The sequence below is a fragment of the Haliotis cracherodii genome, unplaced genomic scaffold (assembly GCF_022045235.1).
Source record: "Haliotis cracherodii isolate W230 unplaced genomic scaffold, xgHalCrac1.p SCAF_23, whole genome shotgun sequence".
Lineage (NCBI taxonomy): Eukaryota > Metazoa > Mollusca > Gastropoda > Lepetellida > Haliotidae > Haliotis > Haliotis cracherodii.
Genome location: NW_027266279.1, coordinates 4,171,126 through 4,189,798, shown reverse-complemented (window position 1 = coordinate 4,189,798; position 18,673 = coordinate 4,171,126). Strand labels below are relative to the sequence as shown.

The 18,673-nt window shown below is 44.1% G+C and overlaps 1 protein-coding gene across 2 annotated transcripts in view; it reads left to right on the top strand.

Moving 5' to 3' along the window:
• Window positions 1–11,020: 11,020 nt before the first annotated feature.
• The window catches only part of LOC139471691 (uncharacterized), a 70,627-nt gene continuing 62,974 nt past the window's right edge, over window positions 11,021–18,673 (top strand). For both annotated transcript variants that reach the window (XM_071254147.1, XM_071254151.1), the window contains exon 1: window positions 11,021–11,151. The gene's annotated coding sequence lies outside the window, so the exon portion shown is untranslated. The remainder of the gene's footprint in view (window positions 11,152–18,673) is intronic.

Sequence of the window (18,673 nt, the reverse complement as noted above, 5' to 3'; positions counted from 1 at the left end):
AAACTAATAATAGTTAGTAATACAACCCATGCCACGCAAGACAGGCATGTGTTTGTGAGGTTGAGTCGGTGTACAGGGACGTACAATCAGACAGGCCACACATCGTGCACACCCGATCCTCATACCAGTCTACGCTTCTGAAAGGCTTGAGATTTGCTAAGGGGGATTATGGATCTAATTCCCAAAGGACTTCATGGTACGACGGCTATTAAAGGGAGTCCATCTGGTGCCCATTGTCAGTCTAGTTCTAGATTAACTAGTTGATACCTCATCGGTGAAGATCCGGGTCAGAATTGGTCTTCAACAACCCATGATTGTCGTGAGAGACAAATAACGGGATCGGGTGGTCTGGCTCGCTGACTTGCATGCGTAGATTGATGCTCATGATGTCAATCACTGGAGTGTCTGATCCAGACTCGGTTATTTAAAGACCGCCGTCATATAAATGGAATATTGTTGAGTGCGGCTTAAAACAAACAAAGTTAATACCTGGTGAAACTGAGACATTATCTTTCTGTAATTTCGGTTATCATAAACAGCTCATTTGATATCCATCGCTAGTCTGTCTTACAGACCCTGATACAAATATATCAAATACATCCCATGCAAGTCTATAATGTTTGGCAAGTCTAGATCACCGCAGTATGAAAATGAAGAGAGTCACTGGGCTCCTTTTACTTTATTTTTATTTAGATAACTGAACAACTGTTTTTTTCTGTACGATATGTTCAATTCAGAGACTAGATGTTAGTCTATATCCATCGCAAACACTAGCCGAGGTGTTTAAGGTAATTGTCCACACTACCAATTCGCCCGAGTAAAGTCTCGTTTTGATTAAATGCGATTTAGTTACGAGAGTGCGTTATTGATATTAATGTATTTACATATTTTATAAGTTCATGGACACAGAGGGTGTCTTTCAGTGCCTATTCTAAAAAATCGATGCCACAAATAGTACATGGTAAATGCGCCCGACGTTTGCATGAGACTGACTCACACGCCAAATGCACATTCATCAACTGTGTGACGTCCTCGTGGTGTCCGTCTATCAGCTGACGGAGCTTCTGTTTGATGTACGGAGTGATTGTTGACATACTTCCTTTAATTATATAGGCACAACCAATACCTGCTTTAAGCTTTTCGAAAACAGCTCAACCTGAACACATTAGCAACAAAACAGCATCGAAAGTCGTTGTAGGATTATTCATCAATTTGATATAAAATCCTTAACATGTTCACGTGTCTTTGCATGTGATTGGTTGGCCTGGTAGTTAAGCCGTTCGCTCGTCACGCTGAAGGTCGTGGTTCGATTTCAGTCATGATTGTTTGATTGTTTGATTGACATTCTAGAAGTTGCCGAGTAGATAAGAAAACGTACAGCTTTTGGGGATTCTGGTTTATGGCACAGGGCGACGTTTCCATGTTTCCATGTGTCGGAACGCCGCTATTTGAAATAAACCAGAACTTGTTATCCATAAAGTCTTACGTTTTCCTATGTGAAGCATCGGTGTCTACAAACGTCGAACATCCGGTCTGTCTCCCACAATGAACACCCGCAATGAACGCCGGTCTGTCTCCAACAATGAACCCCGGTCTGTCTCCGAAATGAACACACACAATGAACCCCGGTCTGTCTCCGAAAGTGAACCCCGGTCTGTCTCCAACAATGAACCCCGGTCTGTCTCCAACAGTGAACATGCAGTCTGTTTCCCACAATGAACACCCACAATGAACCCCGGTCTGTCTCCCACAGTGAACATGCAGTCTGTTTCCCACAATGAACACCCACAATGAACCCCGGTCTGTCTCCAACAGTGAACATGCAGTCTGTTTCCCACAATGAACACACACAATGAACCCCGGTCTGTCTCCAACAGTGAACATGCAGTCTGTTTCCAACAATGAACACACACAATGAACCCCGGTCTGTCTCCAACAGTGAACATGCAGTCTGTTTCCAACAATAAACACCCACAATTAACCCCGGTCTGTCTCCCACAATGAACATGCAGTCTGTCTCCCACAATAAAACACACAATGAACCCCTGTCTGTCTCCCACAATGAACACCCACACTGAACATGCAGTGTGTTTCCCACAATAAACACCCACAATGAACCCCGGTGTGTCTCCCACAATGAACACCCACAATGAACCCCGGTGTGTCTCCCACAATGAACACCCACAATGAACCCCGGTCTGTCTCCCACAGTGAACACCCACAATGAACCCCGGTGTGTCTCAAACAATGATCACCCACAATGAACCCCGGTCTGTCTCCCACAATAAACACCCACAATGAACCCCTGTTTGTCTCAAACAATGATCACCCACAATGAACCCCGGTCTGTCTCCCACAATGAACACCCACAGTGAACATGCAGTGTGTCTCCCACAATGAACACCCACACTGAACATGCAGTCTGTCTCCCACAATAAAACACACAATGAACCCCTGTCTGTCTCCCACAATGAACACCCACACTGAACATGCAGTCTGTCTCCCACAATGAACACCCGCAATGAACGCCGGTCTGTCTCCAACAATGAACCCCGGTCTGTCTCCGAAATGAACACACACAATGAACCCCGGTCTGTTTGCGAAAGTGAACCCCGGTCTGTCTCCAACAATGAACCCCGGTCTGTCTCCCACAGTGAACATGCAGTCTGTTTCCCACAATGAACACCCACAATGAACCCCGGTCTGTCTCCCACAGTGAACATGCAGTCTGTTTCCCACAATGAACACCCACAATGAACCCCGGTCTGTCTCCAACAGTGAACATGCAGTCTGTTTCCAACAATAAACACCCACAATGAACCCCGGTCTGTCTCCCACAATGAACATGCAGTCTGTCTCCCACAATAAAACACACAATGAACCCCTGTCTGTCTCCCACAATGAACACCCACACTGAACATGCAGTGTGTTTCCCACAATAAACACCCACAATGAACCCCGGTCTGTCTCCCACAGTGAACACCCACAATGAACCCCGGTGTGTCTCAAACAATGATCACCCACAATGAACCCCGGTCTGTCTCCCACAGTGAACACCCACAATGAACCCCGGTGTGTCTCAAACAATGATCACCCACAATGAACCCCGGTGTGTCTCCCACAATGAACACCCACAATGAACCCTGGTGTGTCTCAAACAATGATCACCCACAATGAACCCCGGTCTGTCTCCCACAATAAACACCCACAATGAACCCCTGTTTGTCTCAAACAATGATCACCCACAATGAACCCCGGTCTGTCTCCCACAATGAACACCCACAGTGAACATGCAGTGTGTCTCCCACAATGGACACCAAGAATGAACATGCGCTCTGTCTCCCACAATGAACATGAAGTCTGTTTCCAATAATGAACACCCACAATGAACCCTGGTCTGTCTTCCACAATGGACACCCACAATGAACCCCGGTCTGTCTCCCACAATAAAGCACACAATGAACATGCGCTCTGTCTCCCACAATGAACACACACAATGAACCCCGGACTGTCTTCCACAATGAACACCCACAATGAACATGCGCTCTGTCTCCCACACTGAACATGCAGTGTCTCCCACAATGAACACCCACAATGAACCCCGGTCTGTCTCCCACAATGGACACCCACAATGAACCCCGGTCTGTCTCCCACAATGAACATGCAGTCTGTTTCCAACAATGAACACCCACAATGAACCCCGGTCTGTCTCCCACAATGGACACCCACAATGAACCCCGGTTTGTCTCCCACAATGAACACCCAGAATGAACCCCGGTGTGTCTTCCACAATGAACACCCACAACGAACATACAGTCTGTCTCCCACAATGAACACCCACAATGAACCCCGGTCTGTCTCCCACAATAAACACCCACGTTGAACATGCAGTCTGTTTCCCACAATGAACCCCGGTCTGTCTCCAACAATGAACCCCGGTCTGTCTCCAACAGTGAACATGCAGTCTGTTTCCCACAATGAACACCCACAATGAACCCCGGTCTGTCTCCAACAGTGAACATGCAGTCTGTTTCCCACAATGAACACCCACAATGAACCCCGGTCTGTCTCCAACAGTGAACATGCAGTCTGTTTCCCACAATGAACACACACAATGAACCCCGGTCTGTCTCCAACAGTGAACATGCAGTCTGTTTCCAACAATAAACACCCACAATGAACCCCGGTCTGTCTCCAACAGTGAACATGCAGTCTGTTTCCAACAATAAACACCCACAATTAACCCCGGTCTGTCTCCCACAATGAACATGCAGTCTGTCTCCCACAATAAAACACACAATGAACCCCTGTCTGTCTCCCACAATGAACACCCACACTGAACATGCAGTGTGTTTCCCACAATAAACACCCACAATGAACCCCGGTGTGTCTCCCACAGTGAACACCCACAATGAACCCCGGTGTGTCTCAAACAATGATCACCCACAATGAACCCCGGTCTGTCTCCCACAATAAACACCCACAATGAACCCCTGTTTGTCTCAAACAATGATCACCCACAATGAACCCCGGTCTGTCTCCCACAATGAACACCCACAGTGAACATGCAGTGTGTCTCCCACAATGAACACCCACACTGAACATGCAGTGTGTCTCCCACAATGAACACACACAACGAACATGCAGTCTGTCTCCCACAATGAACACCCACAATGAACCCCGGTCTGTCTCCCACAATGGACACCAAGAATGAACATGCGCTCTGTCTCCCACAATGAACATGAAGTCTGTTTCCAATAATGAACACCCACAATGAACCCTGGTCTGTCTTCCACAATGGACACCCACAATGAACCTGGTCTGTCTCCCACAATAAAGCACACAATGAACATGCGCTCTGTCTCCCACAATGAACACACACAATGAACCCCGGACTGTCTTCCACAATGAACACCCACAATGAACATGCGCTCTGTCTCCCACAATGAACATGCAGTCTGTCTCCCACAATGAACACCCACAATGAACCCCGGTCTGTCTCCCACAATGGACACCCACAATGAACCCCGGTCTGTCTCCCACAATAAAGACCCACAATGAACCCCGGTCTGTCTCCCACAATGGACACCCACAATGAACCCCGGTTTGTCTCCCACAATGAACACCCACAATGAACCCTGGTGTATCTTCCACAATGAACACCCACAACGAACATACAGTCTGTCTCCCACAATGAACACCCACAATGAACCCCGGTCTGTCTCCCACAATAAACACCCACAATGAACCCCGGTCTGTCTCCCACAATAAACACCCACGTTGAACATGCAGTCTGTTTCCCACAATGAACCCCGGTCTGTCTCCCACAATGAACACCCACAATGAACCCCGGTCTGTCTCCCACAATGAACATGCGCTCTGTCTCCCACAAAGGACACCCACAATGAACCTCGGTCTGTCTCCCACAATGAACACCCACAATGAACCCCGGCCTGTCTCCCACAATAAACACCCACAATGAACCCCTGTCTGTCTCCCACAATGAACACCCACACTGAACATGCAGTCTGTCTCCCACAATGGACACCCACAATGAACATGCAGTCTGTCTCCCACAATGAACACCCACAATAAACCCCGGTCTGTCTCCAACAATGAACACACACAATGAACATGCGCTCTGTCTCCCACAATGAACACCCACAATAAACCCTGGTCTGTCTCCTACAATGAACACCCACAATGAACCCCGGTCTGTCTCCCACAATGAACATGCGCTCTGTCTCCCACAATGAACACCCACAATGAACCCCGGTCTGTCTCCTACAATGAACACCCACAATGAACCCCGGTCTGTCTCCCACAATGAACATGCGCTCTGTCTCCCACAAAGGACACCCACAATGAACCTCGGTCTGTCTCCCACAATGAACACCCACAATGAACCCCGGCCTGTCTCCCACAGTAAACACCCACAATGAACCCCTGTCTGTCTCCCACAATGAACACCCACACTGAACATGCAGTCTGTCTCCCACAATGGACACCCACAATGAACATGCAGTCTGTCTCCCACAATGAACACCCACAATAAACCCCGGTCTGTCTCCAACAATGAACACACACAATGAACATGCGCTCTGTCTCCCACAATGAACACCCACAATAAACCCTGGTCTGTCTCCCACAATGAACACCCACAATGAACCCCGGTCTGTCTCCCACAATGAACACCCACAATGAACCCCGGTCTGCCTCCCACAATGAACACCCACAATGAACATGCACTCTGTCTCCCACAATAAACACCCACAATGAACCCCGGTCTGTCTCCAACAATGAACACTCACAATGAACATGCGCTCTGTCTCCCACAATAAACACCCACAATAAAACCCGGTCTGTCTCCCACAATGAACACCCACAATGAACCCCGGTCTGTCTCCCACAATGAACACCCACAATGAACCCCGGTCTGCCTCCCACAATGAACACCCACAATGAACCCCGGTCTGTCTCCCACAATGGACACCCACAATGAACCCCTGTCTGTCTCCCACAATAAACACCCACAATGAACCTCGGTCTGTCTCCCACAATAAACACCCACGGTGAACATGCAGTCTGTTTCCCACAATGGACACCCACAATAAACCCCGGTCTGTCTCCCACAATAAACACCCACAATGAACCCCGGTCTGTCTTCCACAATAAACACCCACGGTGAACATGCAGTCTGTTTCCAACAATGAACACATATAATGAACATGCACTCTGTCTCCCACAATGAACACCCACAATGACCCCCGGTCTGTCTCCCACAATGAACACCCACAATGAACCCCGGTCTGTCTCCCACAATGAACACCCACAATGAACCCCGGTCTGTCTCCTATAATGAACACCAACAATGAACCCCGGTCTGTCTCCTACAATGAACATCCACAGTGAACACCGGTCTGTCTCCTACAATGAACACCCACAATGAACACCGGTCTGTCTCCTACAATGAACACACACAATGAACATGCGCTCTGTCTCCCACAATGAACACCCACAATGAACATGCACTCTGTCTCCCACAATGAACACCCACAATAAACCCCGGTCTGTCTCCAACAATGAACACCCACAATGAACCCCGGTCTGTCTCCCACAATGAACACCCACAATGAACCCCGGTCTGTCTCCTACAATGAACACCCACAATGAATTCCGGTCTGTCTCCCACAATGAACATGCACAATGAACCCCGGTCTGTCTCCCACAATAAACACCCACAATGAACCCCACAATGAACACCCACAATGAACACCCACTATGAGCCCCTGTGTGTCTCCCACAATAAACACCCACAATGAACATGCAGTCTGTTTCACACAATGAATATTCGATCTATTTCCAACAAAAAACATCAAACACGAAATGCTGTCATTATCGCCTGATATTCTACAGTTTTGCATGGATGTACTGCCTGCTTTCATACATAATGTAAAACCACATATGCAACAGTGTAGCGTAATTGGTCGAAGTATCACGTTCCACAACACCTGTGATAAATGTAGGAGGATATTCAGATATATGATATGATTACAATAACACATGCGAATTATCTCATATCATTCCGAAGTAGCCAAGCCATGACGATATACAAGCATGTAGCTCGCAGAGGAAAACGACAAACACGATTTTACAATTGTTGTTGGTCAAAGCTCATATGCTTGATTATCTGGTATATTTTATCTTAAGTCTTTTATGAGATATACCCTGGGGCCATTCGCGGTCATTGTGGTTTTAGGTTTTGCGGGACAATACCCGTGCTCGCGGGTTCACCAAAGTGGTAATTCTGGAAAACTGTTCAAAGCGGCATTAAACACATCTCGCTCACTCACTCAACCGGACAGTACACCCTCTTTCTGTATTATAACAGTAATTCTTCAGCTCTTGAGAGTAATTTGATTGGGTGTCTGTTTTAGCATCGTTCCAACCACAACGTTACTATGGTAGAGTACTAGTATTTTTCATAATAAAATAGATACCCTGGATAATTGAGGATGGGCCCATCCATTTTGCGAAAAAGATCGACCATACGCTGAATAGGATTGTCTGGATTATCTCAGTAAGTAGAAGCTCATGGGAAACCAGATTTCTTTCTGCCAGTGAAACCGCCTCCCTGGTGTAGTGGTAGAGAGGAAGGTCTGGGGTTCGACCCCCGTCCGCGTCACACCCAAAGACTGTACTTATTGTTACCCTGCCTGTCGTTCGGCATTAAGGGGCTGAAACAAGAATTGGTCTGCTCGGAGTCAGTATACTGTGTCTGAGTGGGGTATTCATGTCGAACTGCGGCATGGTATCTCAGTGGGCTAGCACTATAAAATCTGCATTAATCCGGACCAGTACAAGCAGCCACGCCCGCACGCATGCATGCACACACGCTATATAAGTGCACTAATCTTGGGCGCAAGGTTAACCCCCATTTCACCTCACCTTCTGTCGTGCATCTTAGGCATGCATCTCACCCTGATGCAAAGGGTGAATGTGCGGACCCAAACCTGGTCTGGCATGCACATCACCCTGATAAAGAATATTGTCAGCTACATCTCAACCTGTAAATATGAGAGTGAGTGAGTTTGATTTTACGCAGCCTTTAGCAATATTCCAGCAATATCACGCGCAGTACACCAGTAATTGGCTTCACACGTTCTACACATGTGGAGAATCGAACCCGGGCCTTGAACGTGACGAGCGAACGCTTTTATAACAAGGCTACCCCACCGTCCCATCATCCTGTAAATTATAAATGTAACAGATAAATATATCACCAGTGCTTAATACCCCTTCTTGAAGAGTACTAAACATTATTTCAATAGGCGATTGGGCACACCAAGTGTAAATGTATTACATCATTGGAACTTACTCATTTGGTTTACAGCAAATAACGCTAATTGCTTCGCGGATTATTTGCGTCTATCTAACATTTCTATTCCAACCTCAGATCCCAATACGCACCTTCTTTTCTGAAAAGATGTCCGCTTGGAGGGTGATTTAAGAATCGAATTCAACCGGGATGTTTGCGTTTATGGCTGTATAAATTATCGTAGCGGATTAAGCGGACTTTTAAAACTCCATAGACGAAACAACATATTGAAGTCAAGTCTTCTACATAAATGCGTCAACAATAATAACTTCACAGACAGCTTTTTTTTTATCATTAACAGCTTAACATAGAAAACTGTACACAACTGTACGAAATCAGTGACAATTATGAAACATATGCCCCGCCCATTCTATTATCAGCAAATTAGGAAGCACTATCCCGTTAGTTGGTTTGGTCACAAATTAAAGGGGGCACGGGTGACCCAGTCGTCTAAGGCGCCGCGATTCGCTATGCAGAGTTGCGTCCCTTGGGCACGCGAGAAACCTATGATTGTGGGTTCGAATCCCGGTTCGCCCCGATTATGTTTTTAGGTTTGTCAGCACCATACCCGTGCTCGTGGGTTTCACCGAAGTGGTAAACGTCTGAGACCTGCATCACTTCGGGCTTTCCACCCACATTAAGCTGACACGCCGTGATATAACTGGAATACTGTTAAAAGCGGCGTTAAACCAAACTCACTCACTCACACTCACAAATTACAACGGCAAAACAATGCTTAGTTGGCGTATCAGATGCCGCGGAATCATGCAATTTATTGATTAAGTCGTAAATGACAGTGATGCAATAAACTTAGTTTACATACCGGTGGGATTCATAATAAAAAATTTCAAAACGAGTGTTAGAAATGCTTGGATGCTGAGTTTCGTAACCTCGGTGTGCGATACACACGAAAACTGTATTCTCTATATTTATCCTCGCTAACATGATTAATTTTAGTTAACAAGTCGTCTTTTCCATTTGTATTCCTTGCCGAAAAGACTGCAGTTTCAACGCAGTGAACGTCAACCGTTTGTGACGTAATTCCTTGTGTGACGTCGTTACACGTCATGCAACAAAGATGTCAGCAATGGTATACCTGTTTAACGTCGGCAATTTCAGAAAGGATGTGTGACATTATGATTATACGTGTGCTAAGTATGGTTAAATTTACGTTTATATATTGAATCATATGGATATAAAACGTAAATAACAGTTTCCAATTAACCACTGACGTCACCAGTACGTCACGAACAATAGTGTGACGTCATCAAACAATCGATGTTTGCGAAGATCTCATTTCAAAATGAGAAAGAATATTCTTTTATCTGGACAAATAATGATTATCTCAACTCATGAGTATCTATTATTTTATTAATAAAGATTTTCAACGAATCTTTCAGAAAGGTTATATATCGACAAACTTTTACAAGATGCTTTGTTGAGAATGCCTGGCCCATCCTCGAATGACAGTGTCTTAAGAATCAATTCAAAACCTTCGTTTCACTTTTGGCTGCATAACGAGTGTAACAGATTAGATTGTTTCATAATTTTGAATATTTCATAATTCCTTTACACTTCTCAAACCAAAACTTTCGATAGTGAAACAACATTGACAGTAACGCATGTGTCAATACTGTATTTTCGATCCTAACGGGAAAAGTCGATGATAATATGTTCACCGAAAACACATAAATAAGGAAGAAAACACAATATAATTCACTTGTTTTGGCCTTGCTAACATAACACGGAATATATGTATTTTTTTGTTTCGTTTCACAATACTCCTTTGACAGGCAGGTGCAATATACACTATGGATTTTCCCCAATACGACAATGGTTAAACCCAGTAGACTGTACACTGAGGTCTTTATTAGGTGCGAGTAATTTATGTCCGCCTGAGTGTTATTGATTGTTTACACGCTTCACTGCAACTTTGAATAAATTACAATGATACATAAACTGGATGTGGAAATTATAGACTCCATATAAAACATTATTAATTATCGATTCTGTTATGGTTCATGGTTGTGCCTAATCAATTCAGCAAATTCTCAACAGTTGACTAGCCTCATCAAAGTTGATCCACCGTGACGTCACAATGCGCGAATTGCTTTGCGCACTGTCATTGCTTTCAATATGGCGGTGGGCACCATACCCCTCATATTTGAACAATATCTGTTATCATCGAGAACAAGGTGACCTGGCTTTGTTTATTTTCGCCCAACCAGAAAATCACTGAACCGAGGCAAGCTGCTAGACGTACATCCACAACTGTAAGTAACGTGTGCTATATATGTTCTCAGTCATTTAAAGGGAGAATAATACATGTGCACCCTAGCATGTCGATTTCAGTGTCGCACGCCTGAGCAGTTTTGAGGGAAACAATCGGCTCAGGCAATTTACCGGGGTGCGGCGCCCACACTTCGTACTGAAATATAACGGTGTTTTAATGCACTCCCGTACAGTGTACTGAATTTAGATGAGCTACGCTCCTATTGTAGAGCAAAATGGACGCCCTGACCGATTTTCTCTTCGTTTCACGTTGATATGTCATGCGTCGCGACCCTGTCAGCTGATAATGACATCGACATCTTTATCGCGAGCTGGTCGCGTGCAGGCATGGCGATTCTACAACACTGTAATACAATAGAATTATTAATCATTTTCTCACACTGTGGTATAAAGACTTATAACATTACCCTTTTCGAGTAGCCGATTTACCTTGTTAAAGTGGGCGGGTCCATATACATGTGATAAAGCCATGTTCCCAGTCTCCTCTTCCTTCACCTCAAGATCCCGACTTTCAATATTTGTAAGATGGCTATTGAATTTAGCAGATATTCATAGGAGGTATATGCACAATTTGACCATGGTAACAATAAGTTTATCAACTATTACAAGTTCACGAAAATCAAAACAAATATTTCTTACCAATGCTTAAGAAAAATCACATTTTTGAAATAACATTTTGAGTTGCTTTTGCATTTGATTAACAATCCATAAGTGACATATAAATAACCATTTGTAAAATGTGTTGTGAACTACTTTCAATGTGGCCAACACAATAATCAGCAGCTGATATGTGAGTTGAGGAAACAGTTACTTTGACATGTATAAAACCATGATATGCTCTGAATCAGCTTGGTGTTGGGCACAGGAATTGTCCCACCCAAATACTGGACTTCCTCTCAGGTGTGATCCCCTTTCTCAGCTCAAGCATCCCATTCTCTTCCCCTTTTCAGCACTTTCACCCTATTGTCATCTCCAGCATCCCATGGGCTATATGTCTTCGGTATAGTATTGTGTCCTTTCGTAATGTCAGTAATTGAATGAAATAGGGCTGAAAAAGATGTACAACAACTCACTCACTCATAAATCTATTCAGACCTGCAAGGAAAGTACTCGTCATGCTGAAGACATTCAAAACATGTCATACATTTATCATCAATTTGTCTCCATTTCTTTTTTGTTATAACAGGATTTCTTGAGGTGATTCAGTCATGAAGATGCTTCACACTGCAAACTTGTCCCAATTATTAACTTTTAATTGATTTGCATACTCAACTTCACCATATTTGAAAATTGTTTTCATGATATTAGTTAATATACTTTTATGCACAAGATGAAACATTCACATTTCTGAAAGCCTTTTTGAACTGAATTGAGCTCGTTCAGCTTGTGGAGCAGTGAGACTGACAACAATAAATTTAATCAAAATTCAAACAAATCCATTGTGGTGTATAAATGAAAAATATAAGAAATATGTTTCACCTGTCAGCTCTGGTCATGTTTTATTGCTTGGCATTGTTAGAACTTTGAGTTTTGCAAATATTGCTTGAAGTGAATGTGTACTTGATAATATCAGTTCACTGACTGTCACCGTCATCACGTTACACTACGAAACTGTGACAGTCACAGATGTACTGTAATGTGAAAACACATGATCATGTGATGATGTGATACTGAATCTGTAATTATTAATTAACGTTATGAGCTCCAGATATGGTTAAATGCACTGGGAGATGATTACGTTAATTATGTGATGTGAATGTTTAACTGAAACTCACACAAGGCTTGTACTATTTACCCCAATGCATCATTTCAGGGTTTAACGTCGACGTCAACAGGGTAGGTGGGGTTGGTACTATATGATATACTAAATAAAAGAATAAACCACCCCACCCCACCCCCCCAAAATAGGAGTGGGGAGTAATTATACAATACATACACAGAAGGGCAGTGTTATTATATTCAGATAAAAATAAATATTTGCATAAAGGTTATATTATAAATATAGAATTACATATTACAAAATGTATAGGTATATGTTGATTTAAATATTAATATATTTAAAAGTGATATAGTAGTAAGCTGGTAGCCTTGGTGAATAATAGGAAATTTGTATTGGGCGTAATTTTAATTAATGTTATTTAACAGCTGGTGATAATATATGAAGCAAACTATGACATAGAGAAATGGAGTTAAGCTTTAACTAAAAGATGTGATGCTATGGGTAATACCATATTCATGTAATAAGCATGATTCTGTTCAATTGCCTCATGTCATCAAAGGCACTGATTCACGAGGGACAAGACTAAAATGCCTATTATTAATACAATACATGTTTATATTAAATTAACCCTAACTGCTTATGAAAATTTGTGTGTGTAAAAAATTGTTCATGGAAAAAAGTGGGAAAATGTTCATGGAAAAAAGTTGGCGCCTGCTACTGTGGGTCCGTCCCACCAATAGTTGATTTTCAGGAAACATGCTTACAGCTCTGGTCGTATGGGTCCTATTTTTATGTAATATTTGTTATAATGCTTAAAACAAATGGCTTGTTTAGAACTGATGTTAATTCTACTGTTTCTTGAATTTGTAATAAAACAGTCACAGCAATGATAAAATTCGGTAACACCCAATTTTTTTTCCATATGTTCAATACATGGGTTTCTTGACAGCTGTTTTCAGCTGTGATAAAGTCATTTGGGTCGCCAGTGAAATAATGGATGGATGGGGTTACCGGAAACACAAGTACTTGAGGAAAAGGGGGTGCTTATGATGAAAAGACGATAACATTGAATACACAGTGGGGTAACCTAGTGGTTAGAGCACTGGCTTGTCATTGCTCAAAACCTGGATTCGATTCAGCATATGGGTATATGGTAGTGTTGGTACAGTATAAACCCATTCTTGTAGGATTTTACCCTAACCTACAAAGCTAATTTCAAGGGTCCTTCCAGGAAATACGGGGGTCCTGTAAAGTTGTGAAAAGATGTACTGTACTGTAAGATTTAATAATTACTTTGATTACAGGATCTTTAAACTTTTTGTCAAGAATTTGGTGCAATGAATATTATATTTTTCTGCATCAATTCTAAACATTTGTGCTCACTGGTCTCACATTTCTGCATCGTGTAAAACCCTGCGACAAGTGGCATAAAACTTCACTCACTCAAGTCATTTACAGGCACGTTTATTGTTCTGAACTTTATTGCACTGGAAAGGATTGAACTGTGGCTAATATGAAACAACAGTGATTTTGATGTTACACGCGACTACGAGAAGTGCCATTTTCAGAATTATCATTTTTGGTATCAGGTGACGTCTTTGCCATTGGCACTTGCACAGTTACAGAGTCGAATACCATAGTTCATAGTTCAACCTACTCCAAAGGATTGATAGTAATTAGTATTATGGATGGAATTGATTAATGGATGAGTGACCGCTGACTGACCAAATCAAAGTTATGATAGAAGTGACATCAAATAAATTTCTTGGTGTATTTTTACCTGTTTCTTAAATGATATTAAAAAGAAATAAGACACAGTTGAGAAATGACTTTTCAATTCAAATTTCCATTTTGCTCCAAATTCCAAATGTTTGCTCATGCTTGGTTGGCCATTAATGGCGTGTAGGTTTCTAGGTGAACCTGGCAGTCACCACGCTGGCCTTGGTGCCCCAGTGTCATACCTTGAGACGCAGATGATGTGGCCAAAAGAGATCACATAGTGCATTGAAATCAAGTTGCAGCTACTAAAGAAATAATAAAAAAGTAAAAATCCTCCCTCCTAACGTCACTTTTGAAAAAAGTCACGAGAAACAAAGGCTTGTTTTAAGTGGCCTTATCCCCAAAATGTCATACTTCAAGTTTATTTTTTCATGAAATAATTTAGGTTTTGTGTGCTTATCAGTTGTGACCCAACTCCTGTTGGATTTGCTTTTGGACAAAATGATAAAGAGGCCCACAAGGGGTGATTGTATTCGTACATCACTGCTGCAGTCAAATTAGGCCACACTCTTGTTTGGCCACGATCATAAAATCAAATATAAATAGTTTAAATTTATTTTTATTTACCTACCTTTCCACATTCAATCTTCTCATCACAGGAACAGAACCTCCTCAGAAATAAATATGGATACATGTTACTGTGCAAATGCTACTCATCCTGCAATCAGAACAATATTTGGCATTTATTTTTTGACTGACCAAGCAACCCAAACATCTTCATGCCAAATAAAGAGGAAATATTGAGCTATGAAAAATAATTATTAGCTCACCAACATTTCTTAAAAACTTGATTTCTTACTTCGCCTCTGACCAATTCTAAGCCCGATCTTCACAAGGTGACACAGAGAACATAAACCTTCTTGTTGACAGAAGTAAATACAAGTACATGTTACCATGGTGACTATAAAAATATTAAACGTCTTTGCAGAATTAGCATTTATAAGCAAACAATACTTGTCATAAGGGCAGATTTAATGGATCGGGTGGTCAGACTTGGTGACTTGGTTGATGGCAGGTTTGGGGGAGGGTTGAGTGTAGTGGGGGTGAGGTGGAGTGCAGGGTTGAGGTGGTGTGGGTTTGGGATGGACTGGGGTTGGGGTGGACTGGGGTGGGGATGGAGTGGAGCGTGGGGTTGGGATGGAGCGTGGGGTTGGGGTTGAGAGTGGGGTTGGGGTAGAGAGTTGGGTTGAGGTGGAGCGTGGGGTTGGGGTGGAGAGTGGGGTTGGGGTGGAGAGTGGGTTGGGGTGGAGAGTGGGGTTGGGATGGACTGGAGTTGAAGTGGGTTGGGGTTGGGGTGGAGAGTGGGGTTGGGGTGGAGCGTGGGGTTGAGGTGGAATGTGGGGTTGAGGTGGAGAGTAGGGTTGGGGTGGAGAGTGGGGTTGGGGTGGAGCGGGGTTGGGGTTGGGGTTGAGTGTGAGTGAGGGTTGAATGGGGTGGAGAGTGGGGTTGGGGTGGAGCGGGGTTGGGGTTGGGGTTGGGGTTGAGTGTGAGTGAGGGTTGAATGGGGTGGAGGTAGAGAGTGAGTAATGGTTGTGGGGTGGAGATAGAGTGTGAGTGATGGTTGAGTGGGGTGGGGGTAGAGTGTGAGGGAGGGTTGAGTTAGGTTAGGATGGAGTGAAGGGAGGGTTGGGTGGGGTGGGGGATGGAGTGAGGAAGATGGATTTAGTGGAGAGGAGAAGGGTTGAATAGGGTGGAACAAACAACCAGGCTATCTGAAAGTGTCAAAGGAATGCAGTTATTCCATGTATGGCAGTTGGCCTGTTTGTGTTTTCAAAGCGCCTATTCCAGGAGCTGATGTTGAAGTTCAGCGGGAAGTGCACGTAAATACACTGAATTCATTGTATACACAAGATGGCACTCTTTTGTTCATTACATGAATCTGAATAAATTAACATGCATTGAGTGAGGGGAGGGGTTAAGATGGGTTGGGGTGAAGTGAAGGGGAGGGTTGAGTGGGGTTAGGGTGGAGTGAAGGGAAGGTTGAGTGAGGTTAGGGTGGAGTGAGGGGAGGGGTTAAGATGGGTTGGGGTGAAGTGAAGGGGAGGGTTGAGTGGGGTTAGGGTGGAGTGAAGGGAAGGTTGAGTGGGGTTAGGGTGGAGTGAAGGGAGGGTTGAGTGAGGTTAGGGTGGAGTGAAAGGAAGGTTGAGTGAGGTAAGGGTGGAATGAAGGGAAGGCTGAGTGAGGTAAGGGTGGAGTGAAGGGAGGGTTGAGTGAGGTTAGGGTGGAGTGAAGGGAAGGTTGAGTGAGGTAAGGGTGGAATGAAGGGAAGGCTGAGTGAGGTAAGGGTGGAGTGAAGGGAGGGTTGAGTGAGGTTAGGGTGGAGTGAAGGGAAGGTTGAGTGAGGTTAGGGTGGAGTGAAGGGAAGGTTGAGTGAGGTAAGGGTGGAGTGAAGGGAAGGTTGAGTGAGGTAAGGGTGGAGTGAAGGGAGGGTTGAGTGAGGTTAGGGTGGAGTGAAGGGAAGGTTGAGTGAGGTAAGGGTGGAGTGAAGGGAAGGTTGAGTGAGGTTAGGATGGAGTGAAGGGTGGGGTTAGGGTGGAGTGAAGTGAGGTTAGGGTGAAGGGAAGGTTGAGTGAGGTTAGGGTGAAGGGAGGGTTGAGTGGGGTTAAGGTGGAGTGAAGGGAGGGTTGAGTGGGGTTAGGGTGGAGTGAAGGGAGGGTTGAGTGAGGTTAGGGTGGAGTGAAGGGAAGGTTGAGTGAGGTAAGGGTGGAGTGAAGGGAGGGTTGAGTGAAGTTAGGGTGGAGTGAAGGGAAGGTTGAGTGAGGTAAGGGTGGAGTGAAGGGAAGGTTGAGTGAGGTAGGGGTGGAGTGAAGGGAGGGTTGAGTGAGGTTAGGGTGGAGTGAAGGGAAGGTTGAGTGAGGTAAGGGTGGAGTGAAGGGAAGGTTGAGTGAGGTTAGGATGGAGTGAAGGGTGGGGTTAGGGTGGAGTGAAGTGAGGTTAGGGTGAAGGGAAGGTTGAGTGAGGTTAGGGTGAAGGGAGGGTTGAGTGGGGTTAAGGTGGAGTGAAGGGAGGGTTGAGTGGGGTTAGGGTGGAGTGAAGGGAGGGTTGAGTGGGGTTAGGGTGGAGTGAAGGGAAGGTTGAGTGAGGTTAGGGTAGAGTAAAGGGAGGGTTGAGTGGGGTTAGGGTGAAGTGAAGGGAGGGTTGAGTGAGGTTAGGGTGGAGTGGAGGGAAAGTTGAGTTGGACTGGAGTGAAGGGAGGGTTGAGTGAGGTTAGGGTAGAGTAAAGGGAGGGTTGAGTGGGGTTAGGGTGAAGTGAAGGGAGGGTTGAGTGAGGTTAGGAAGGAATAAAGGGAGGGTTGAGTGGGGCTGGGGTGGGGTAGCTATTTTGTGAGGGGAGGGTTGAGTGGGATGTGGTTGGTGGTCTGGTGAGTGAGTGAGTTAGGTTTTACGCCGCTTGTTCGAGCGATATCACACCAGAAATGGGCTTCACACATTGTACCCATGTGGGGAATCAAACCCCAAGCCTCAGGCGTGACAAGAAAATGCCTTAACCACTGGTCTAGAAGGTTTGAGTTGGGTGGGGGTGGGTTGAGTAAGATGGGTTGAGTGGAGAAGGGAAGGGTTGAATAGGGTTGAATGGACAACCAGGGTGTCTGAAATGTCAAAGGAATGTATGCTGATGTATGCAGTTGATGTATGCAGTTGGTCTGTTTGTGTTATCAATAAGCCTATTACAGTAGTTGATGTTGCAGATCAGTGAGAAATGCACCTAAATACACTGAATTCATTTCATACACAAGATGGGACAATTTTATTCATTACATGAAACTAAATGGAATAAATTAACATGTACATTTAATGTATAAAACCTACACTTACACATGTTTTCATGCATTAGCATAGTAAGAGATTGTTACTTGAACAACACTTTTTAATTATTTGATTGTTTTTAGGTTCATCCAACTGGCGCCAAACACAATAATCAGAAAAATAAATAAAAGTTATTGTTATTCATTTTCTGGATTTGATAGGTTTAAAAAGAAAATTATAACTACAGTAATATAAAA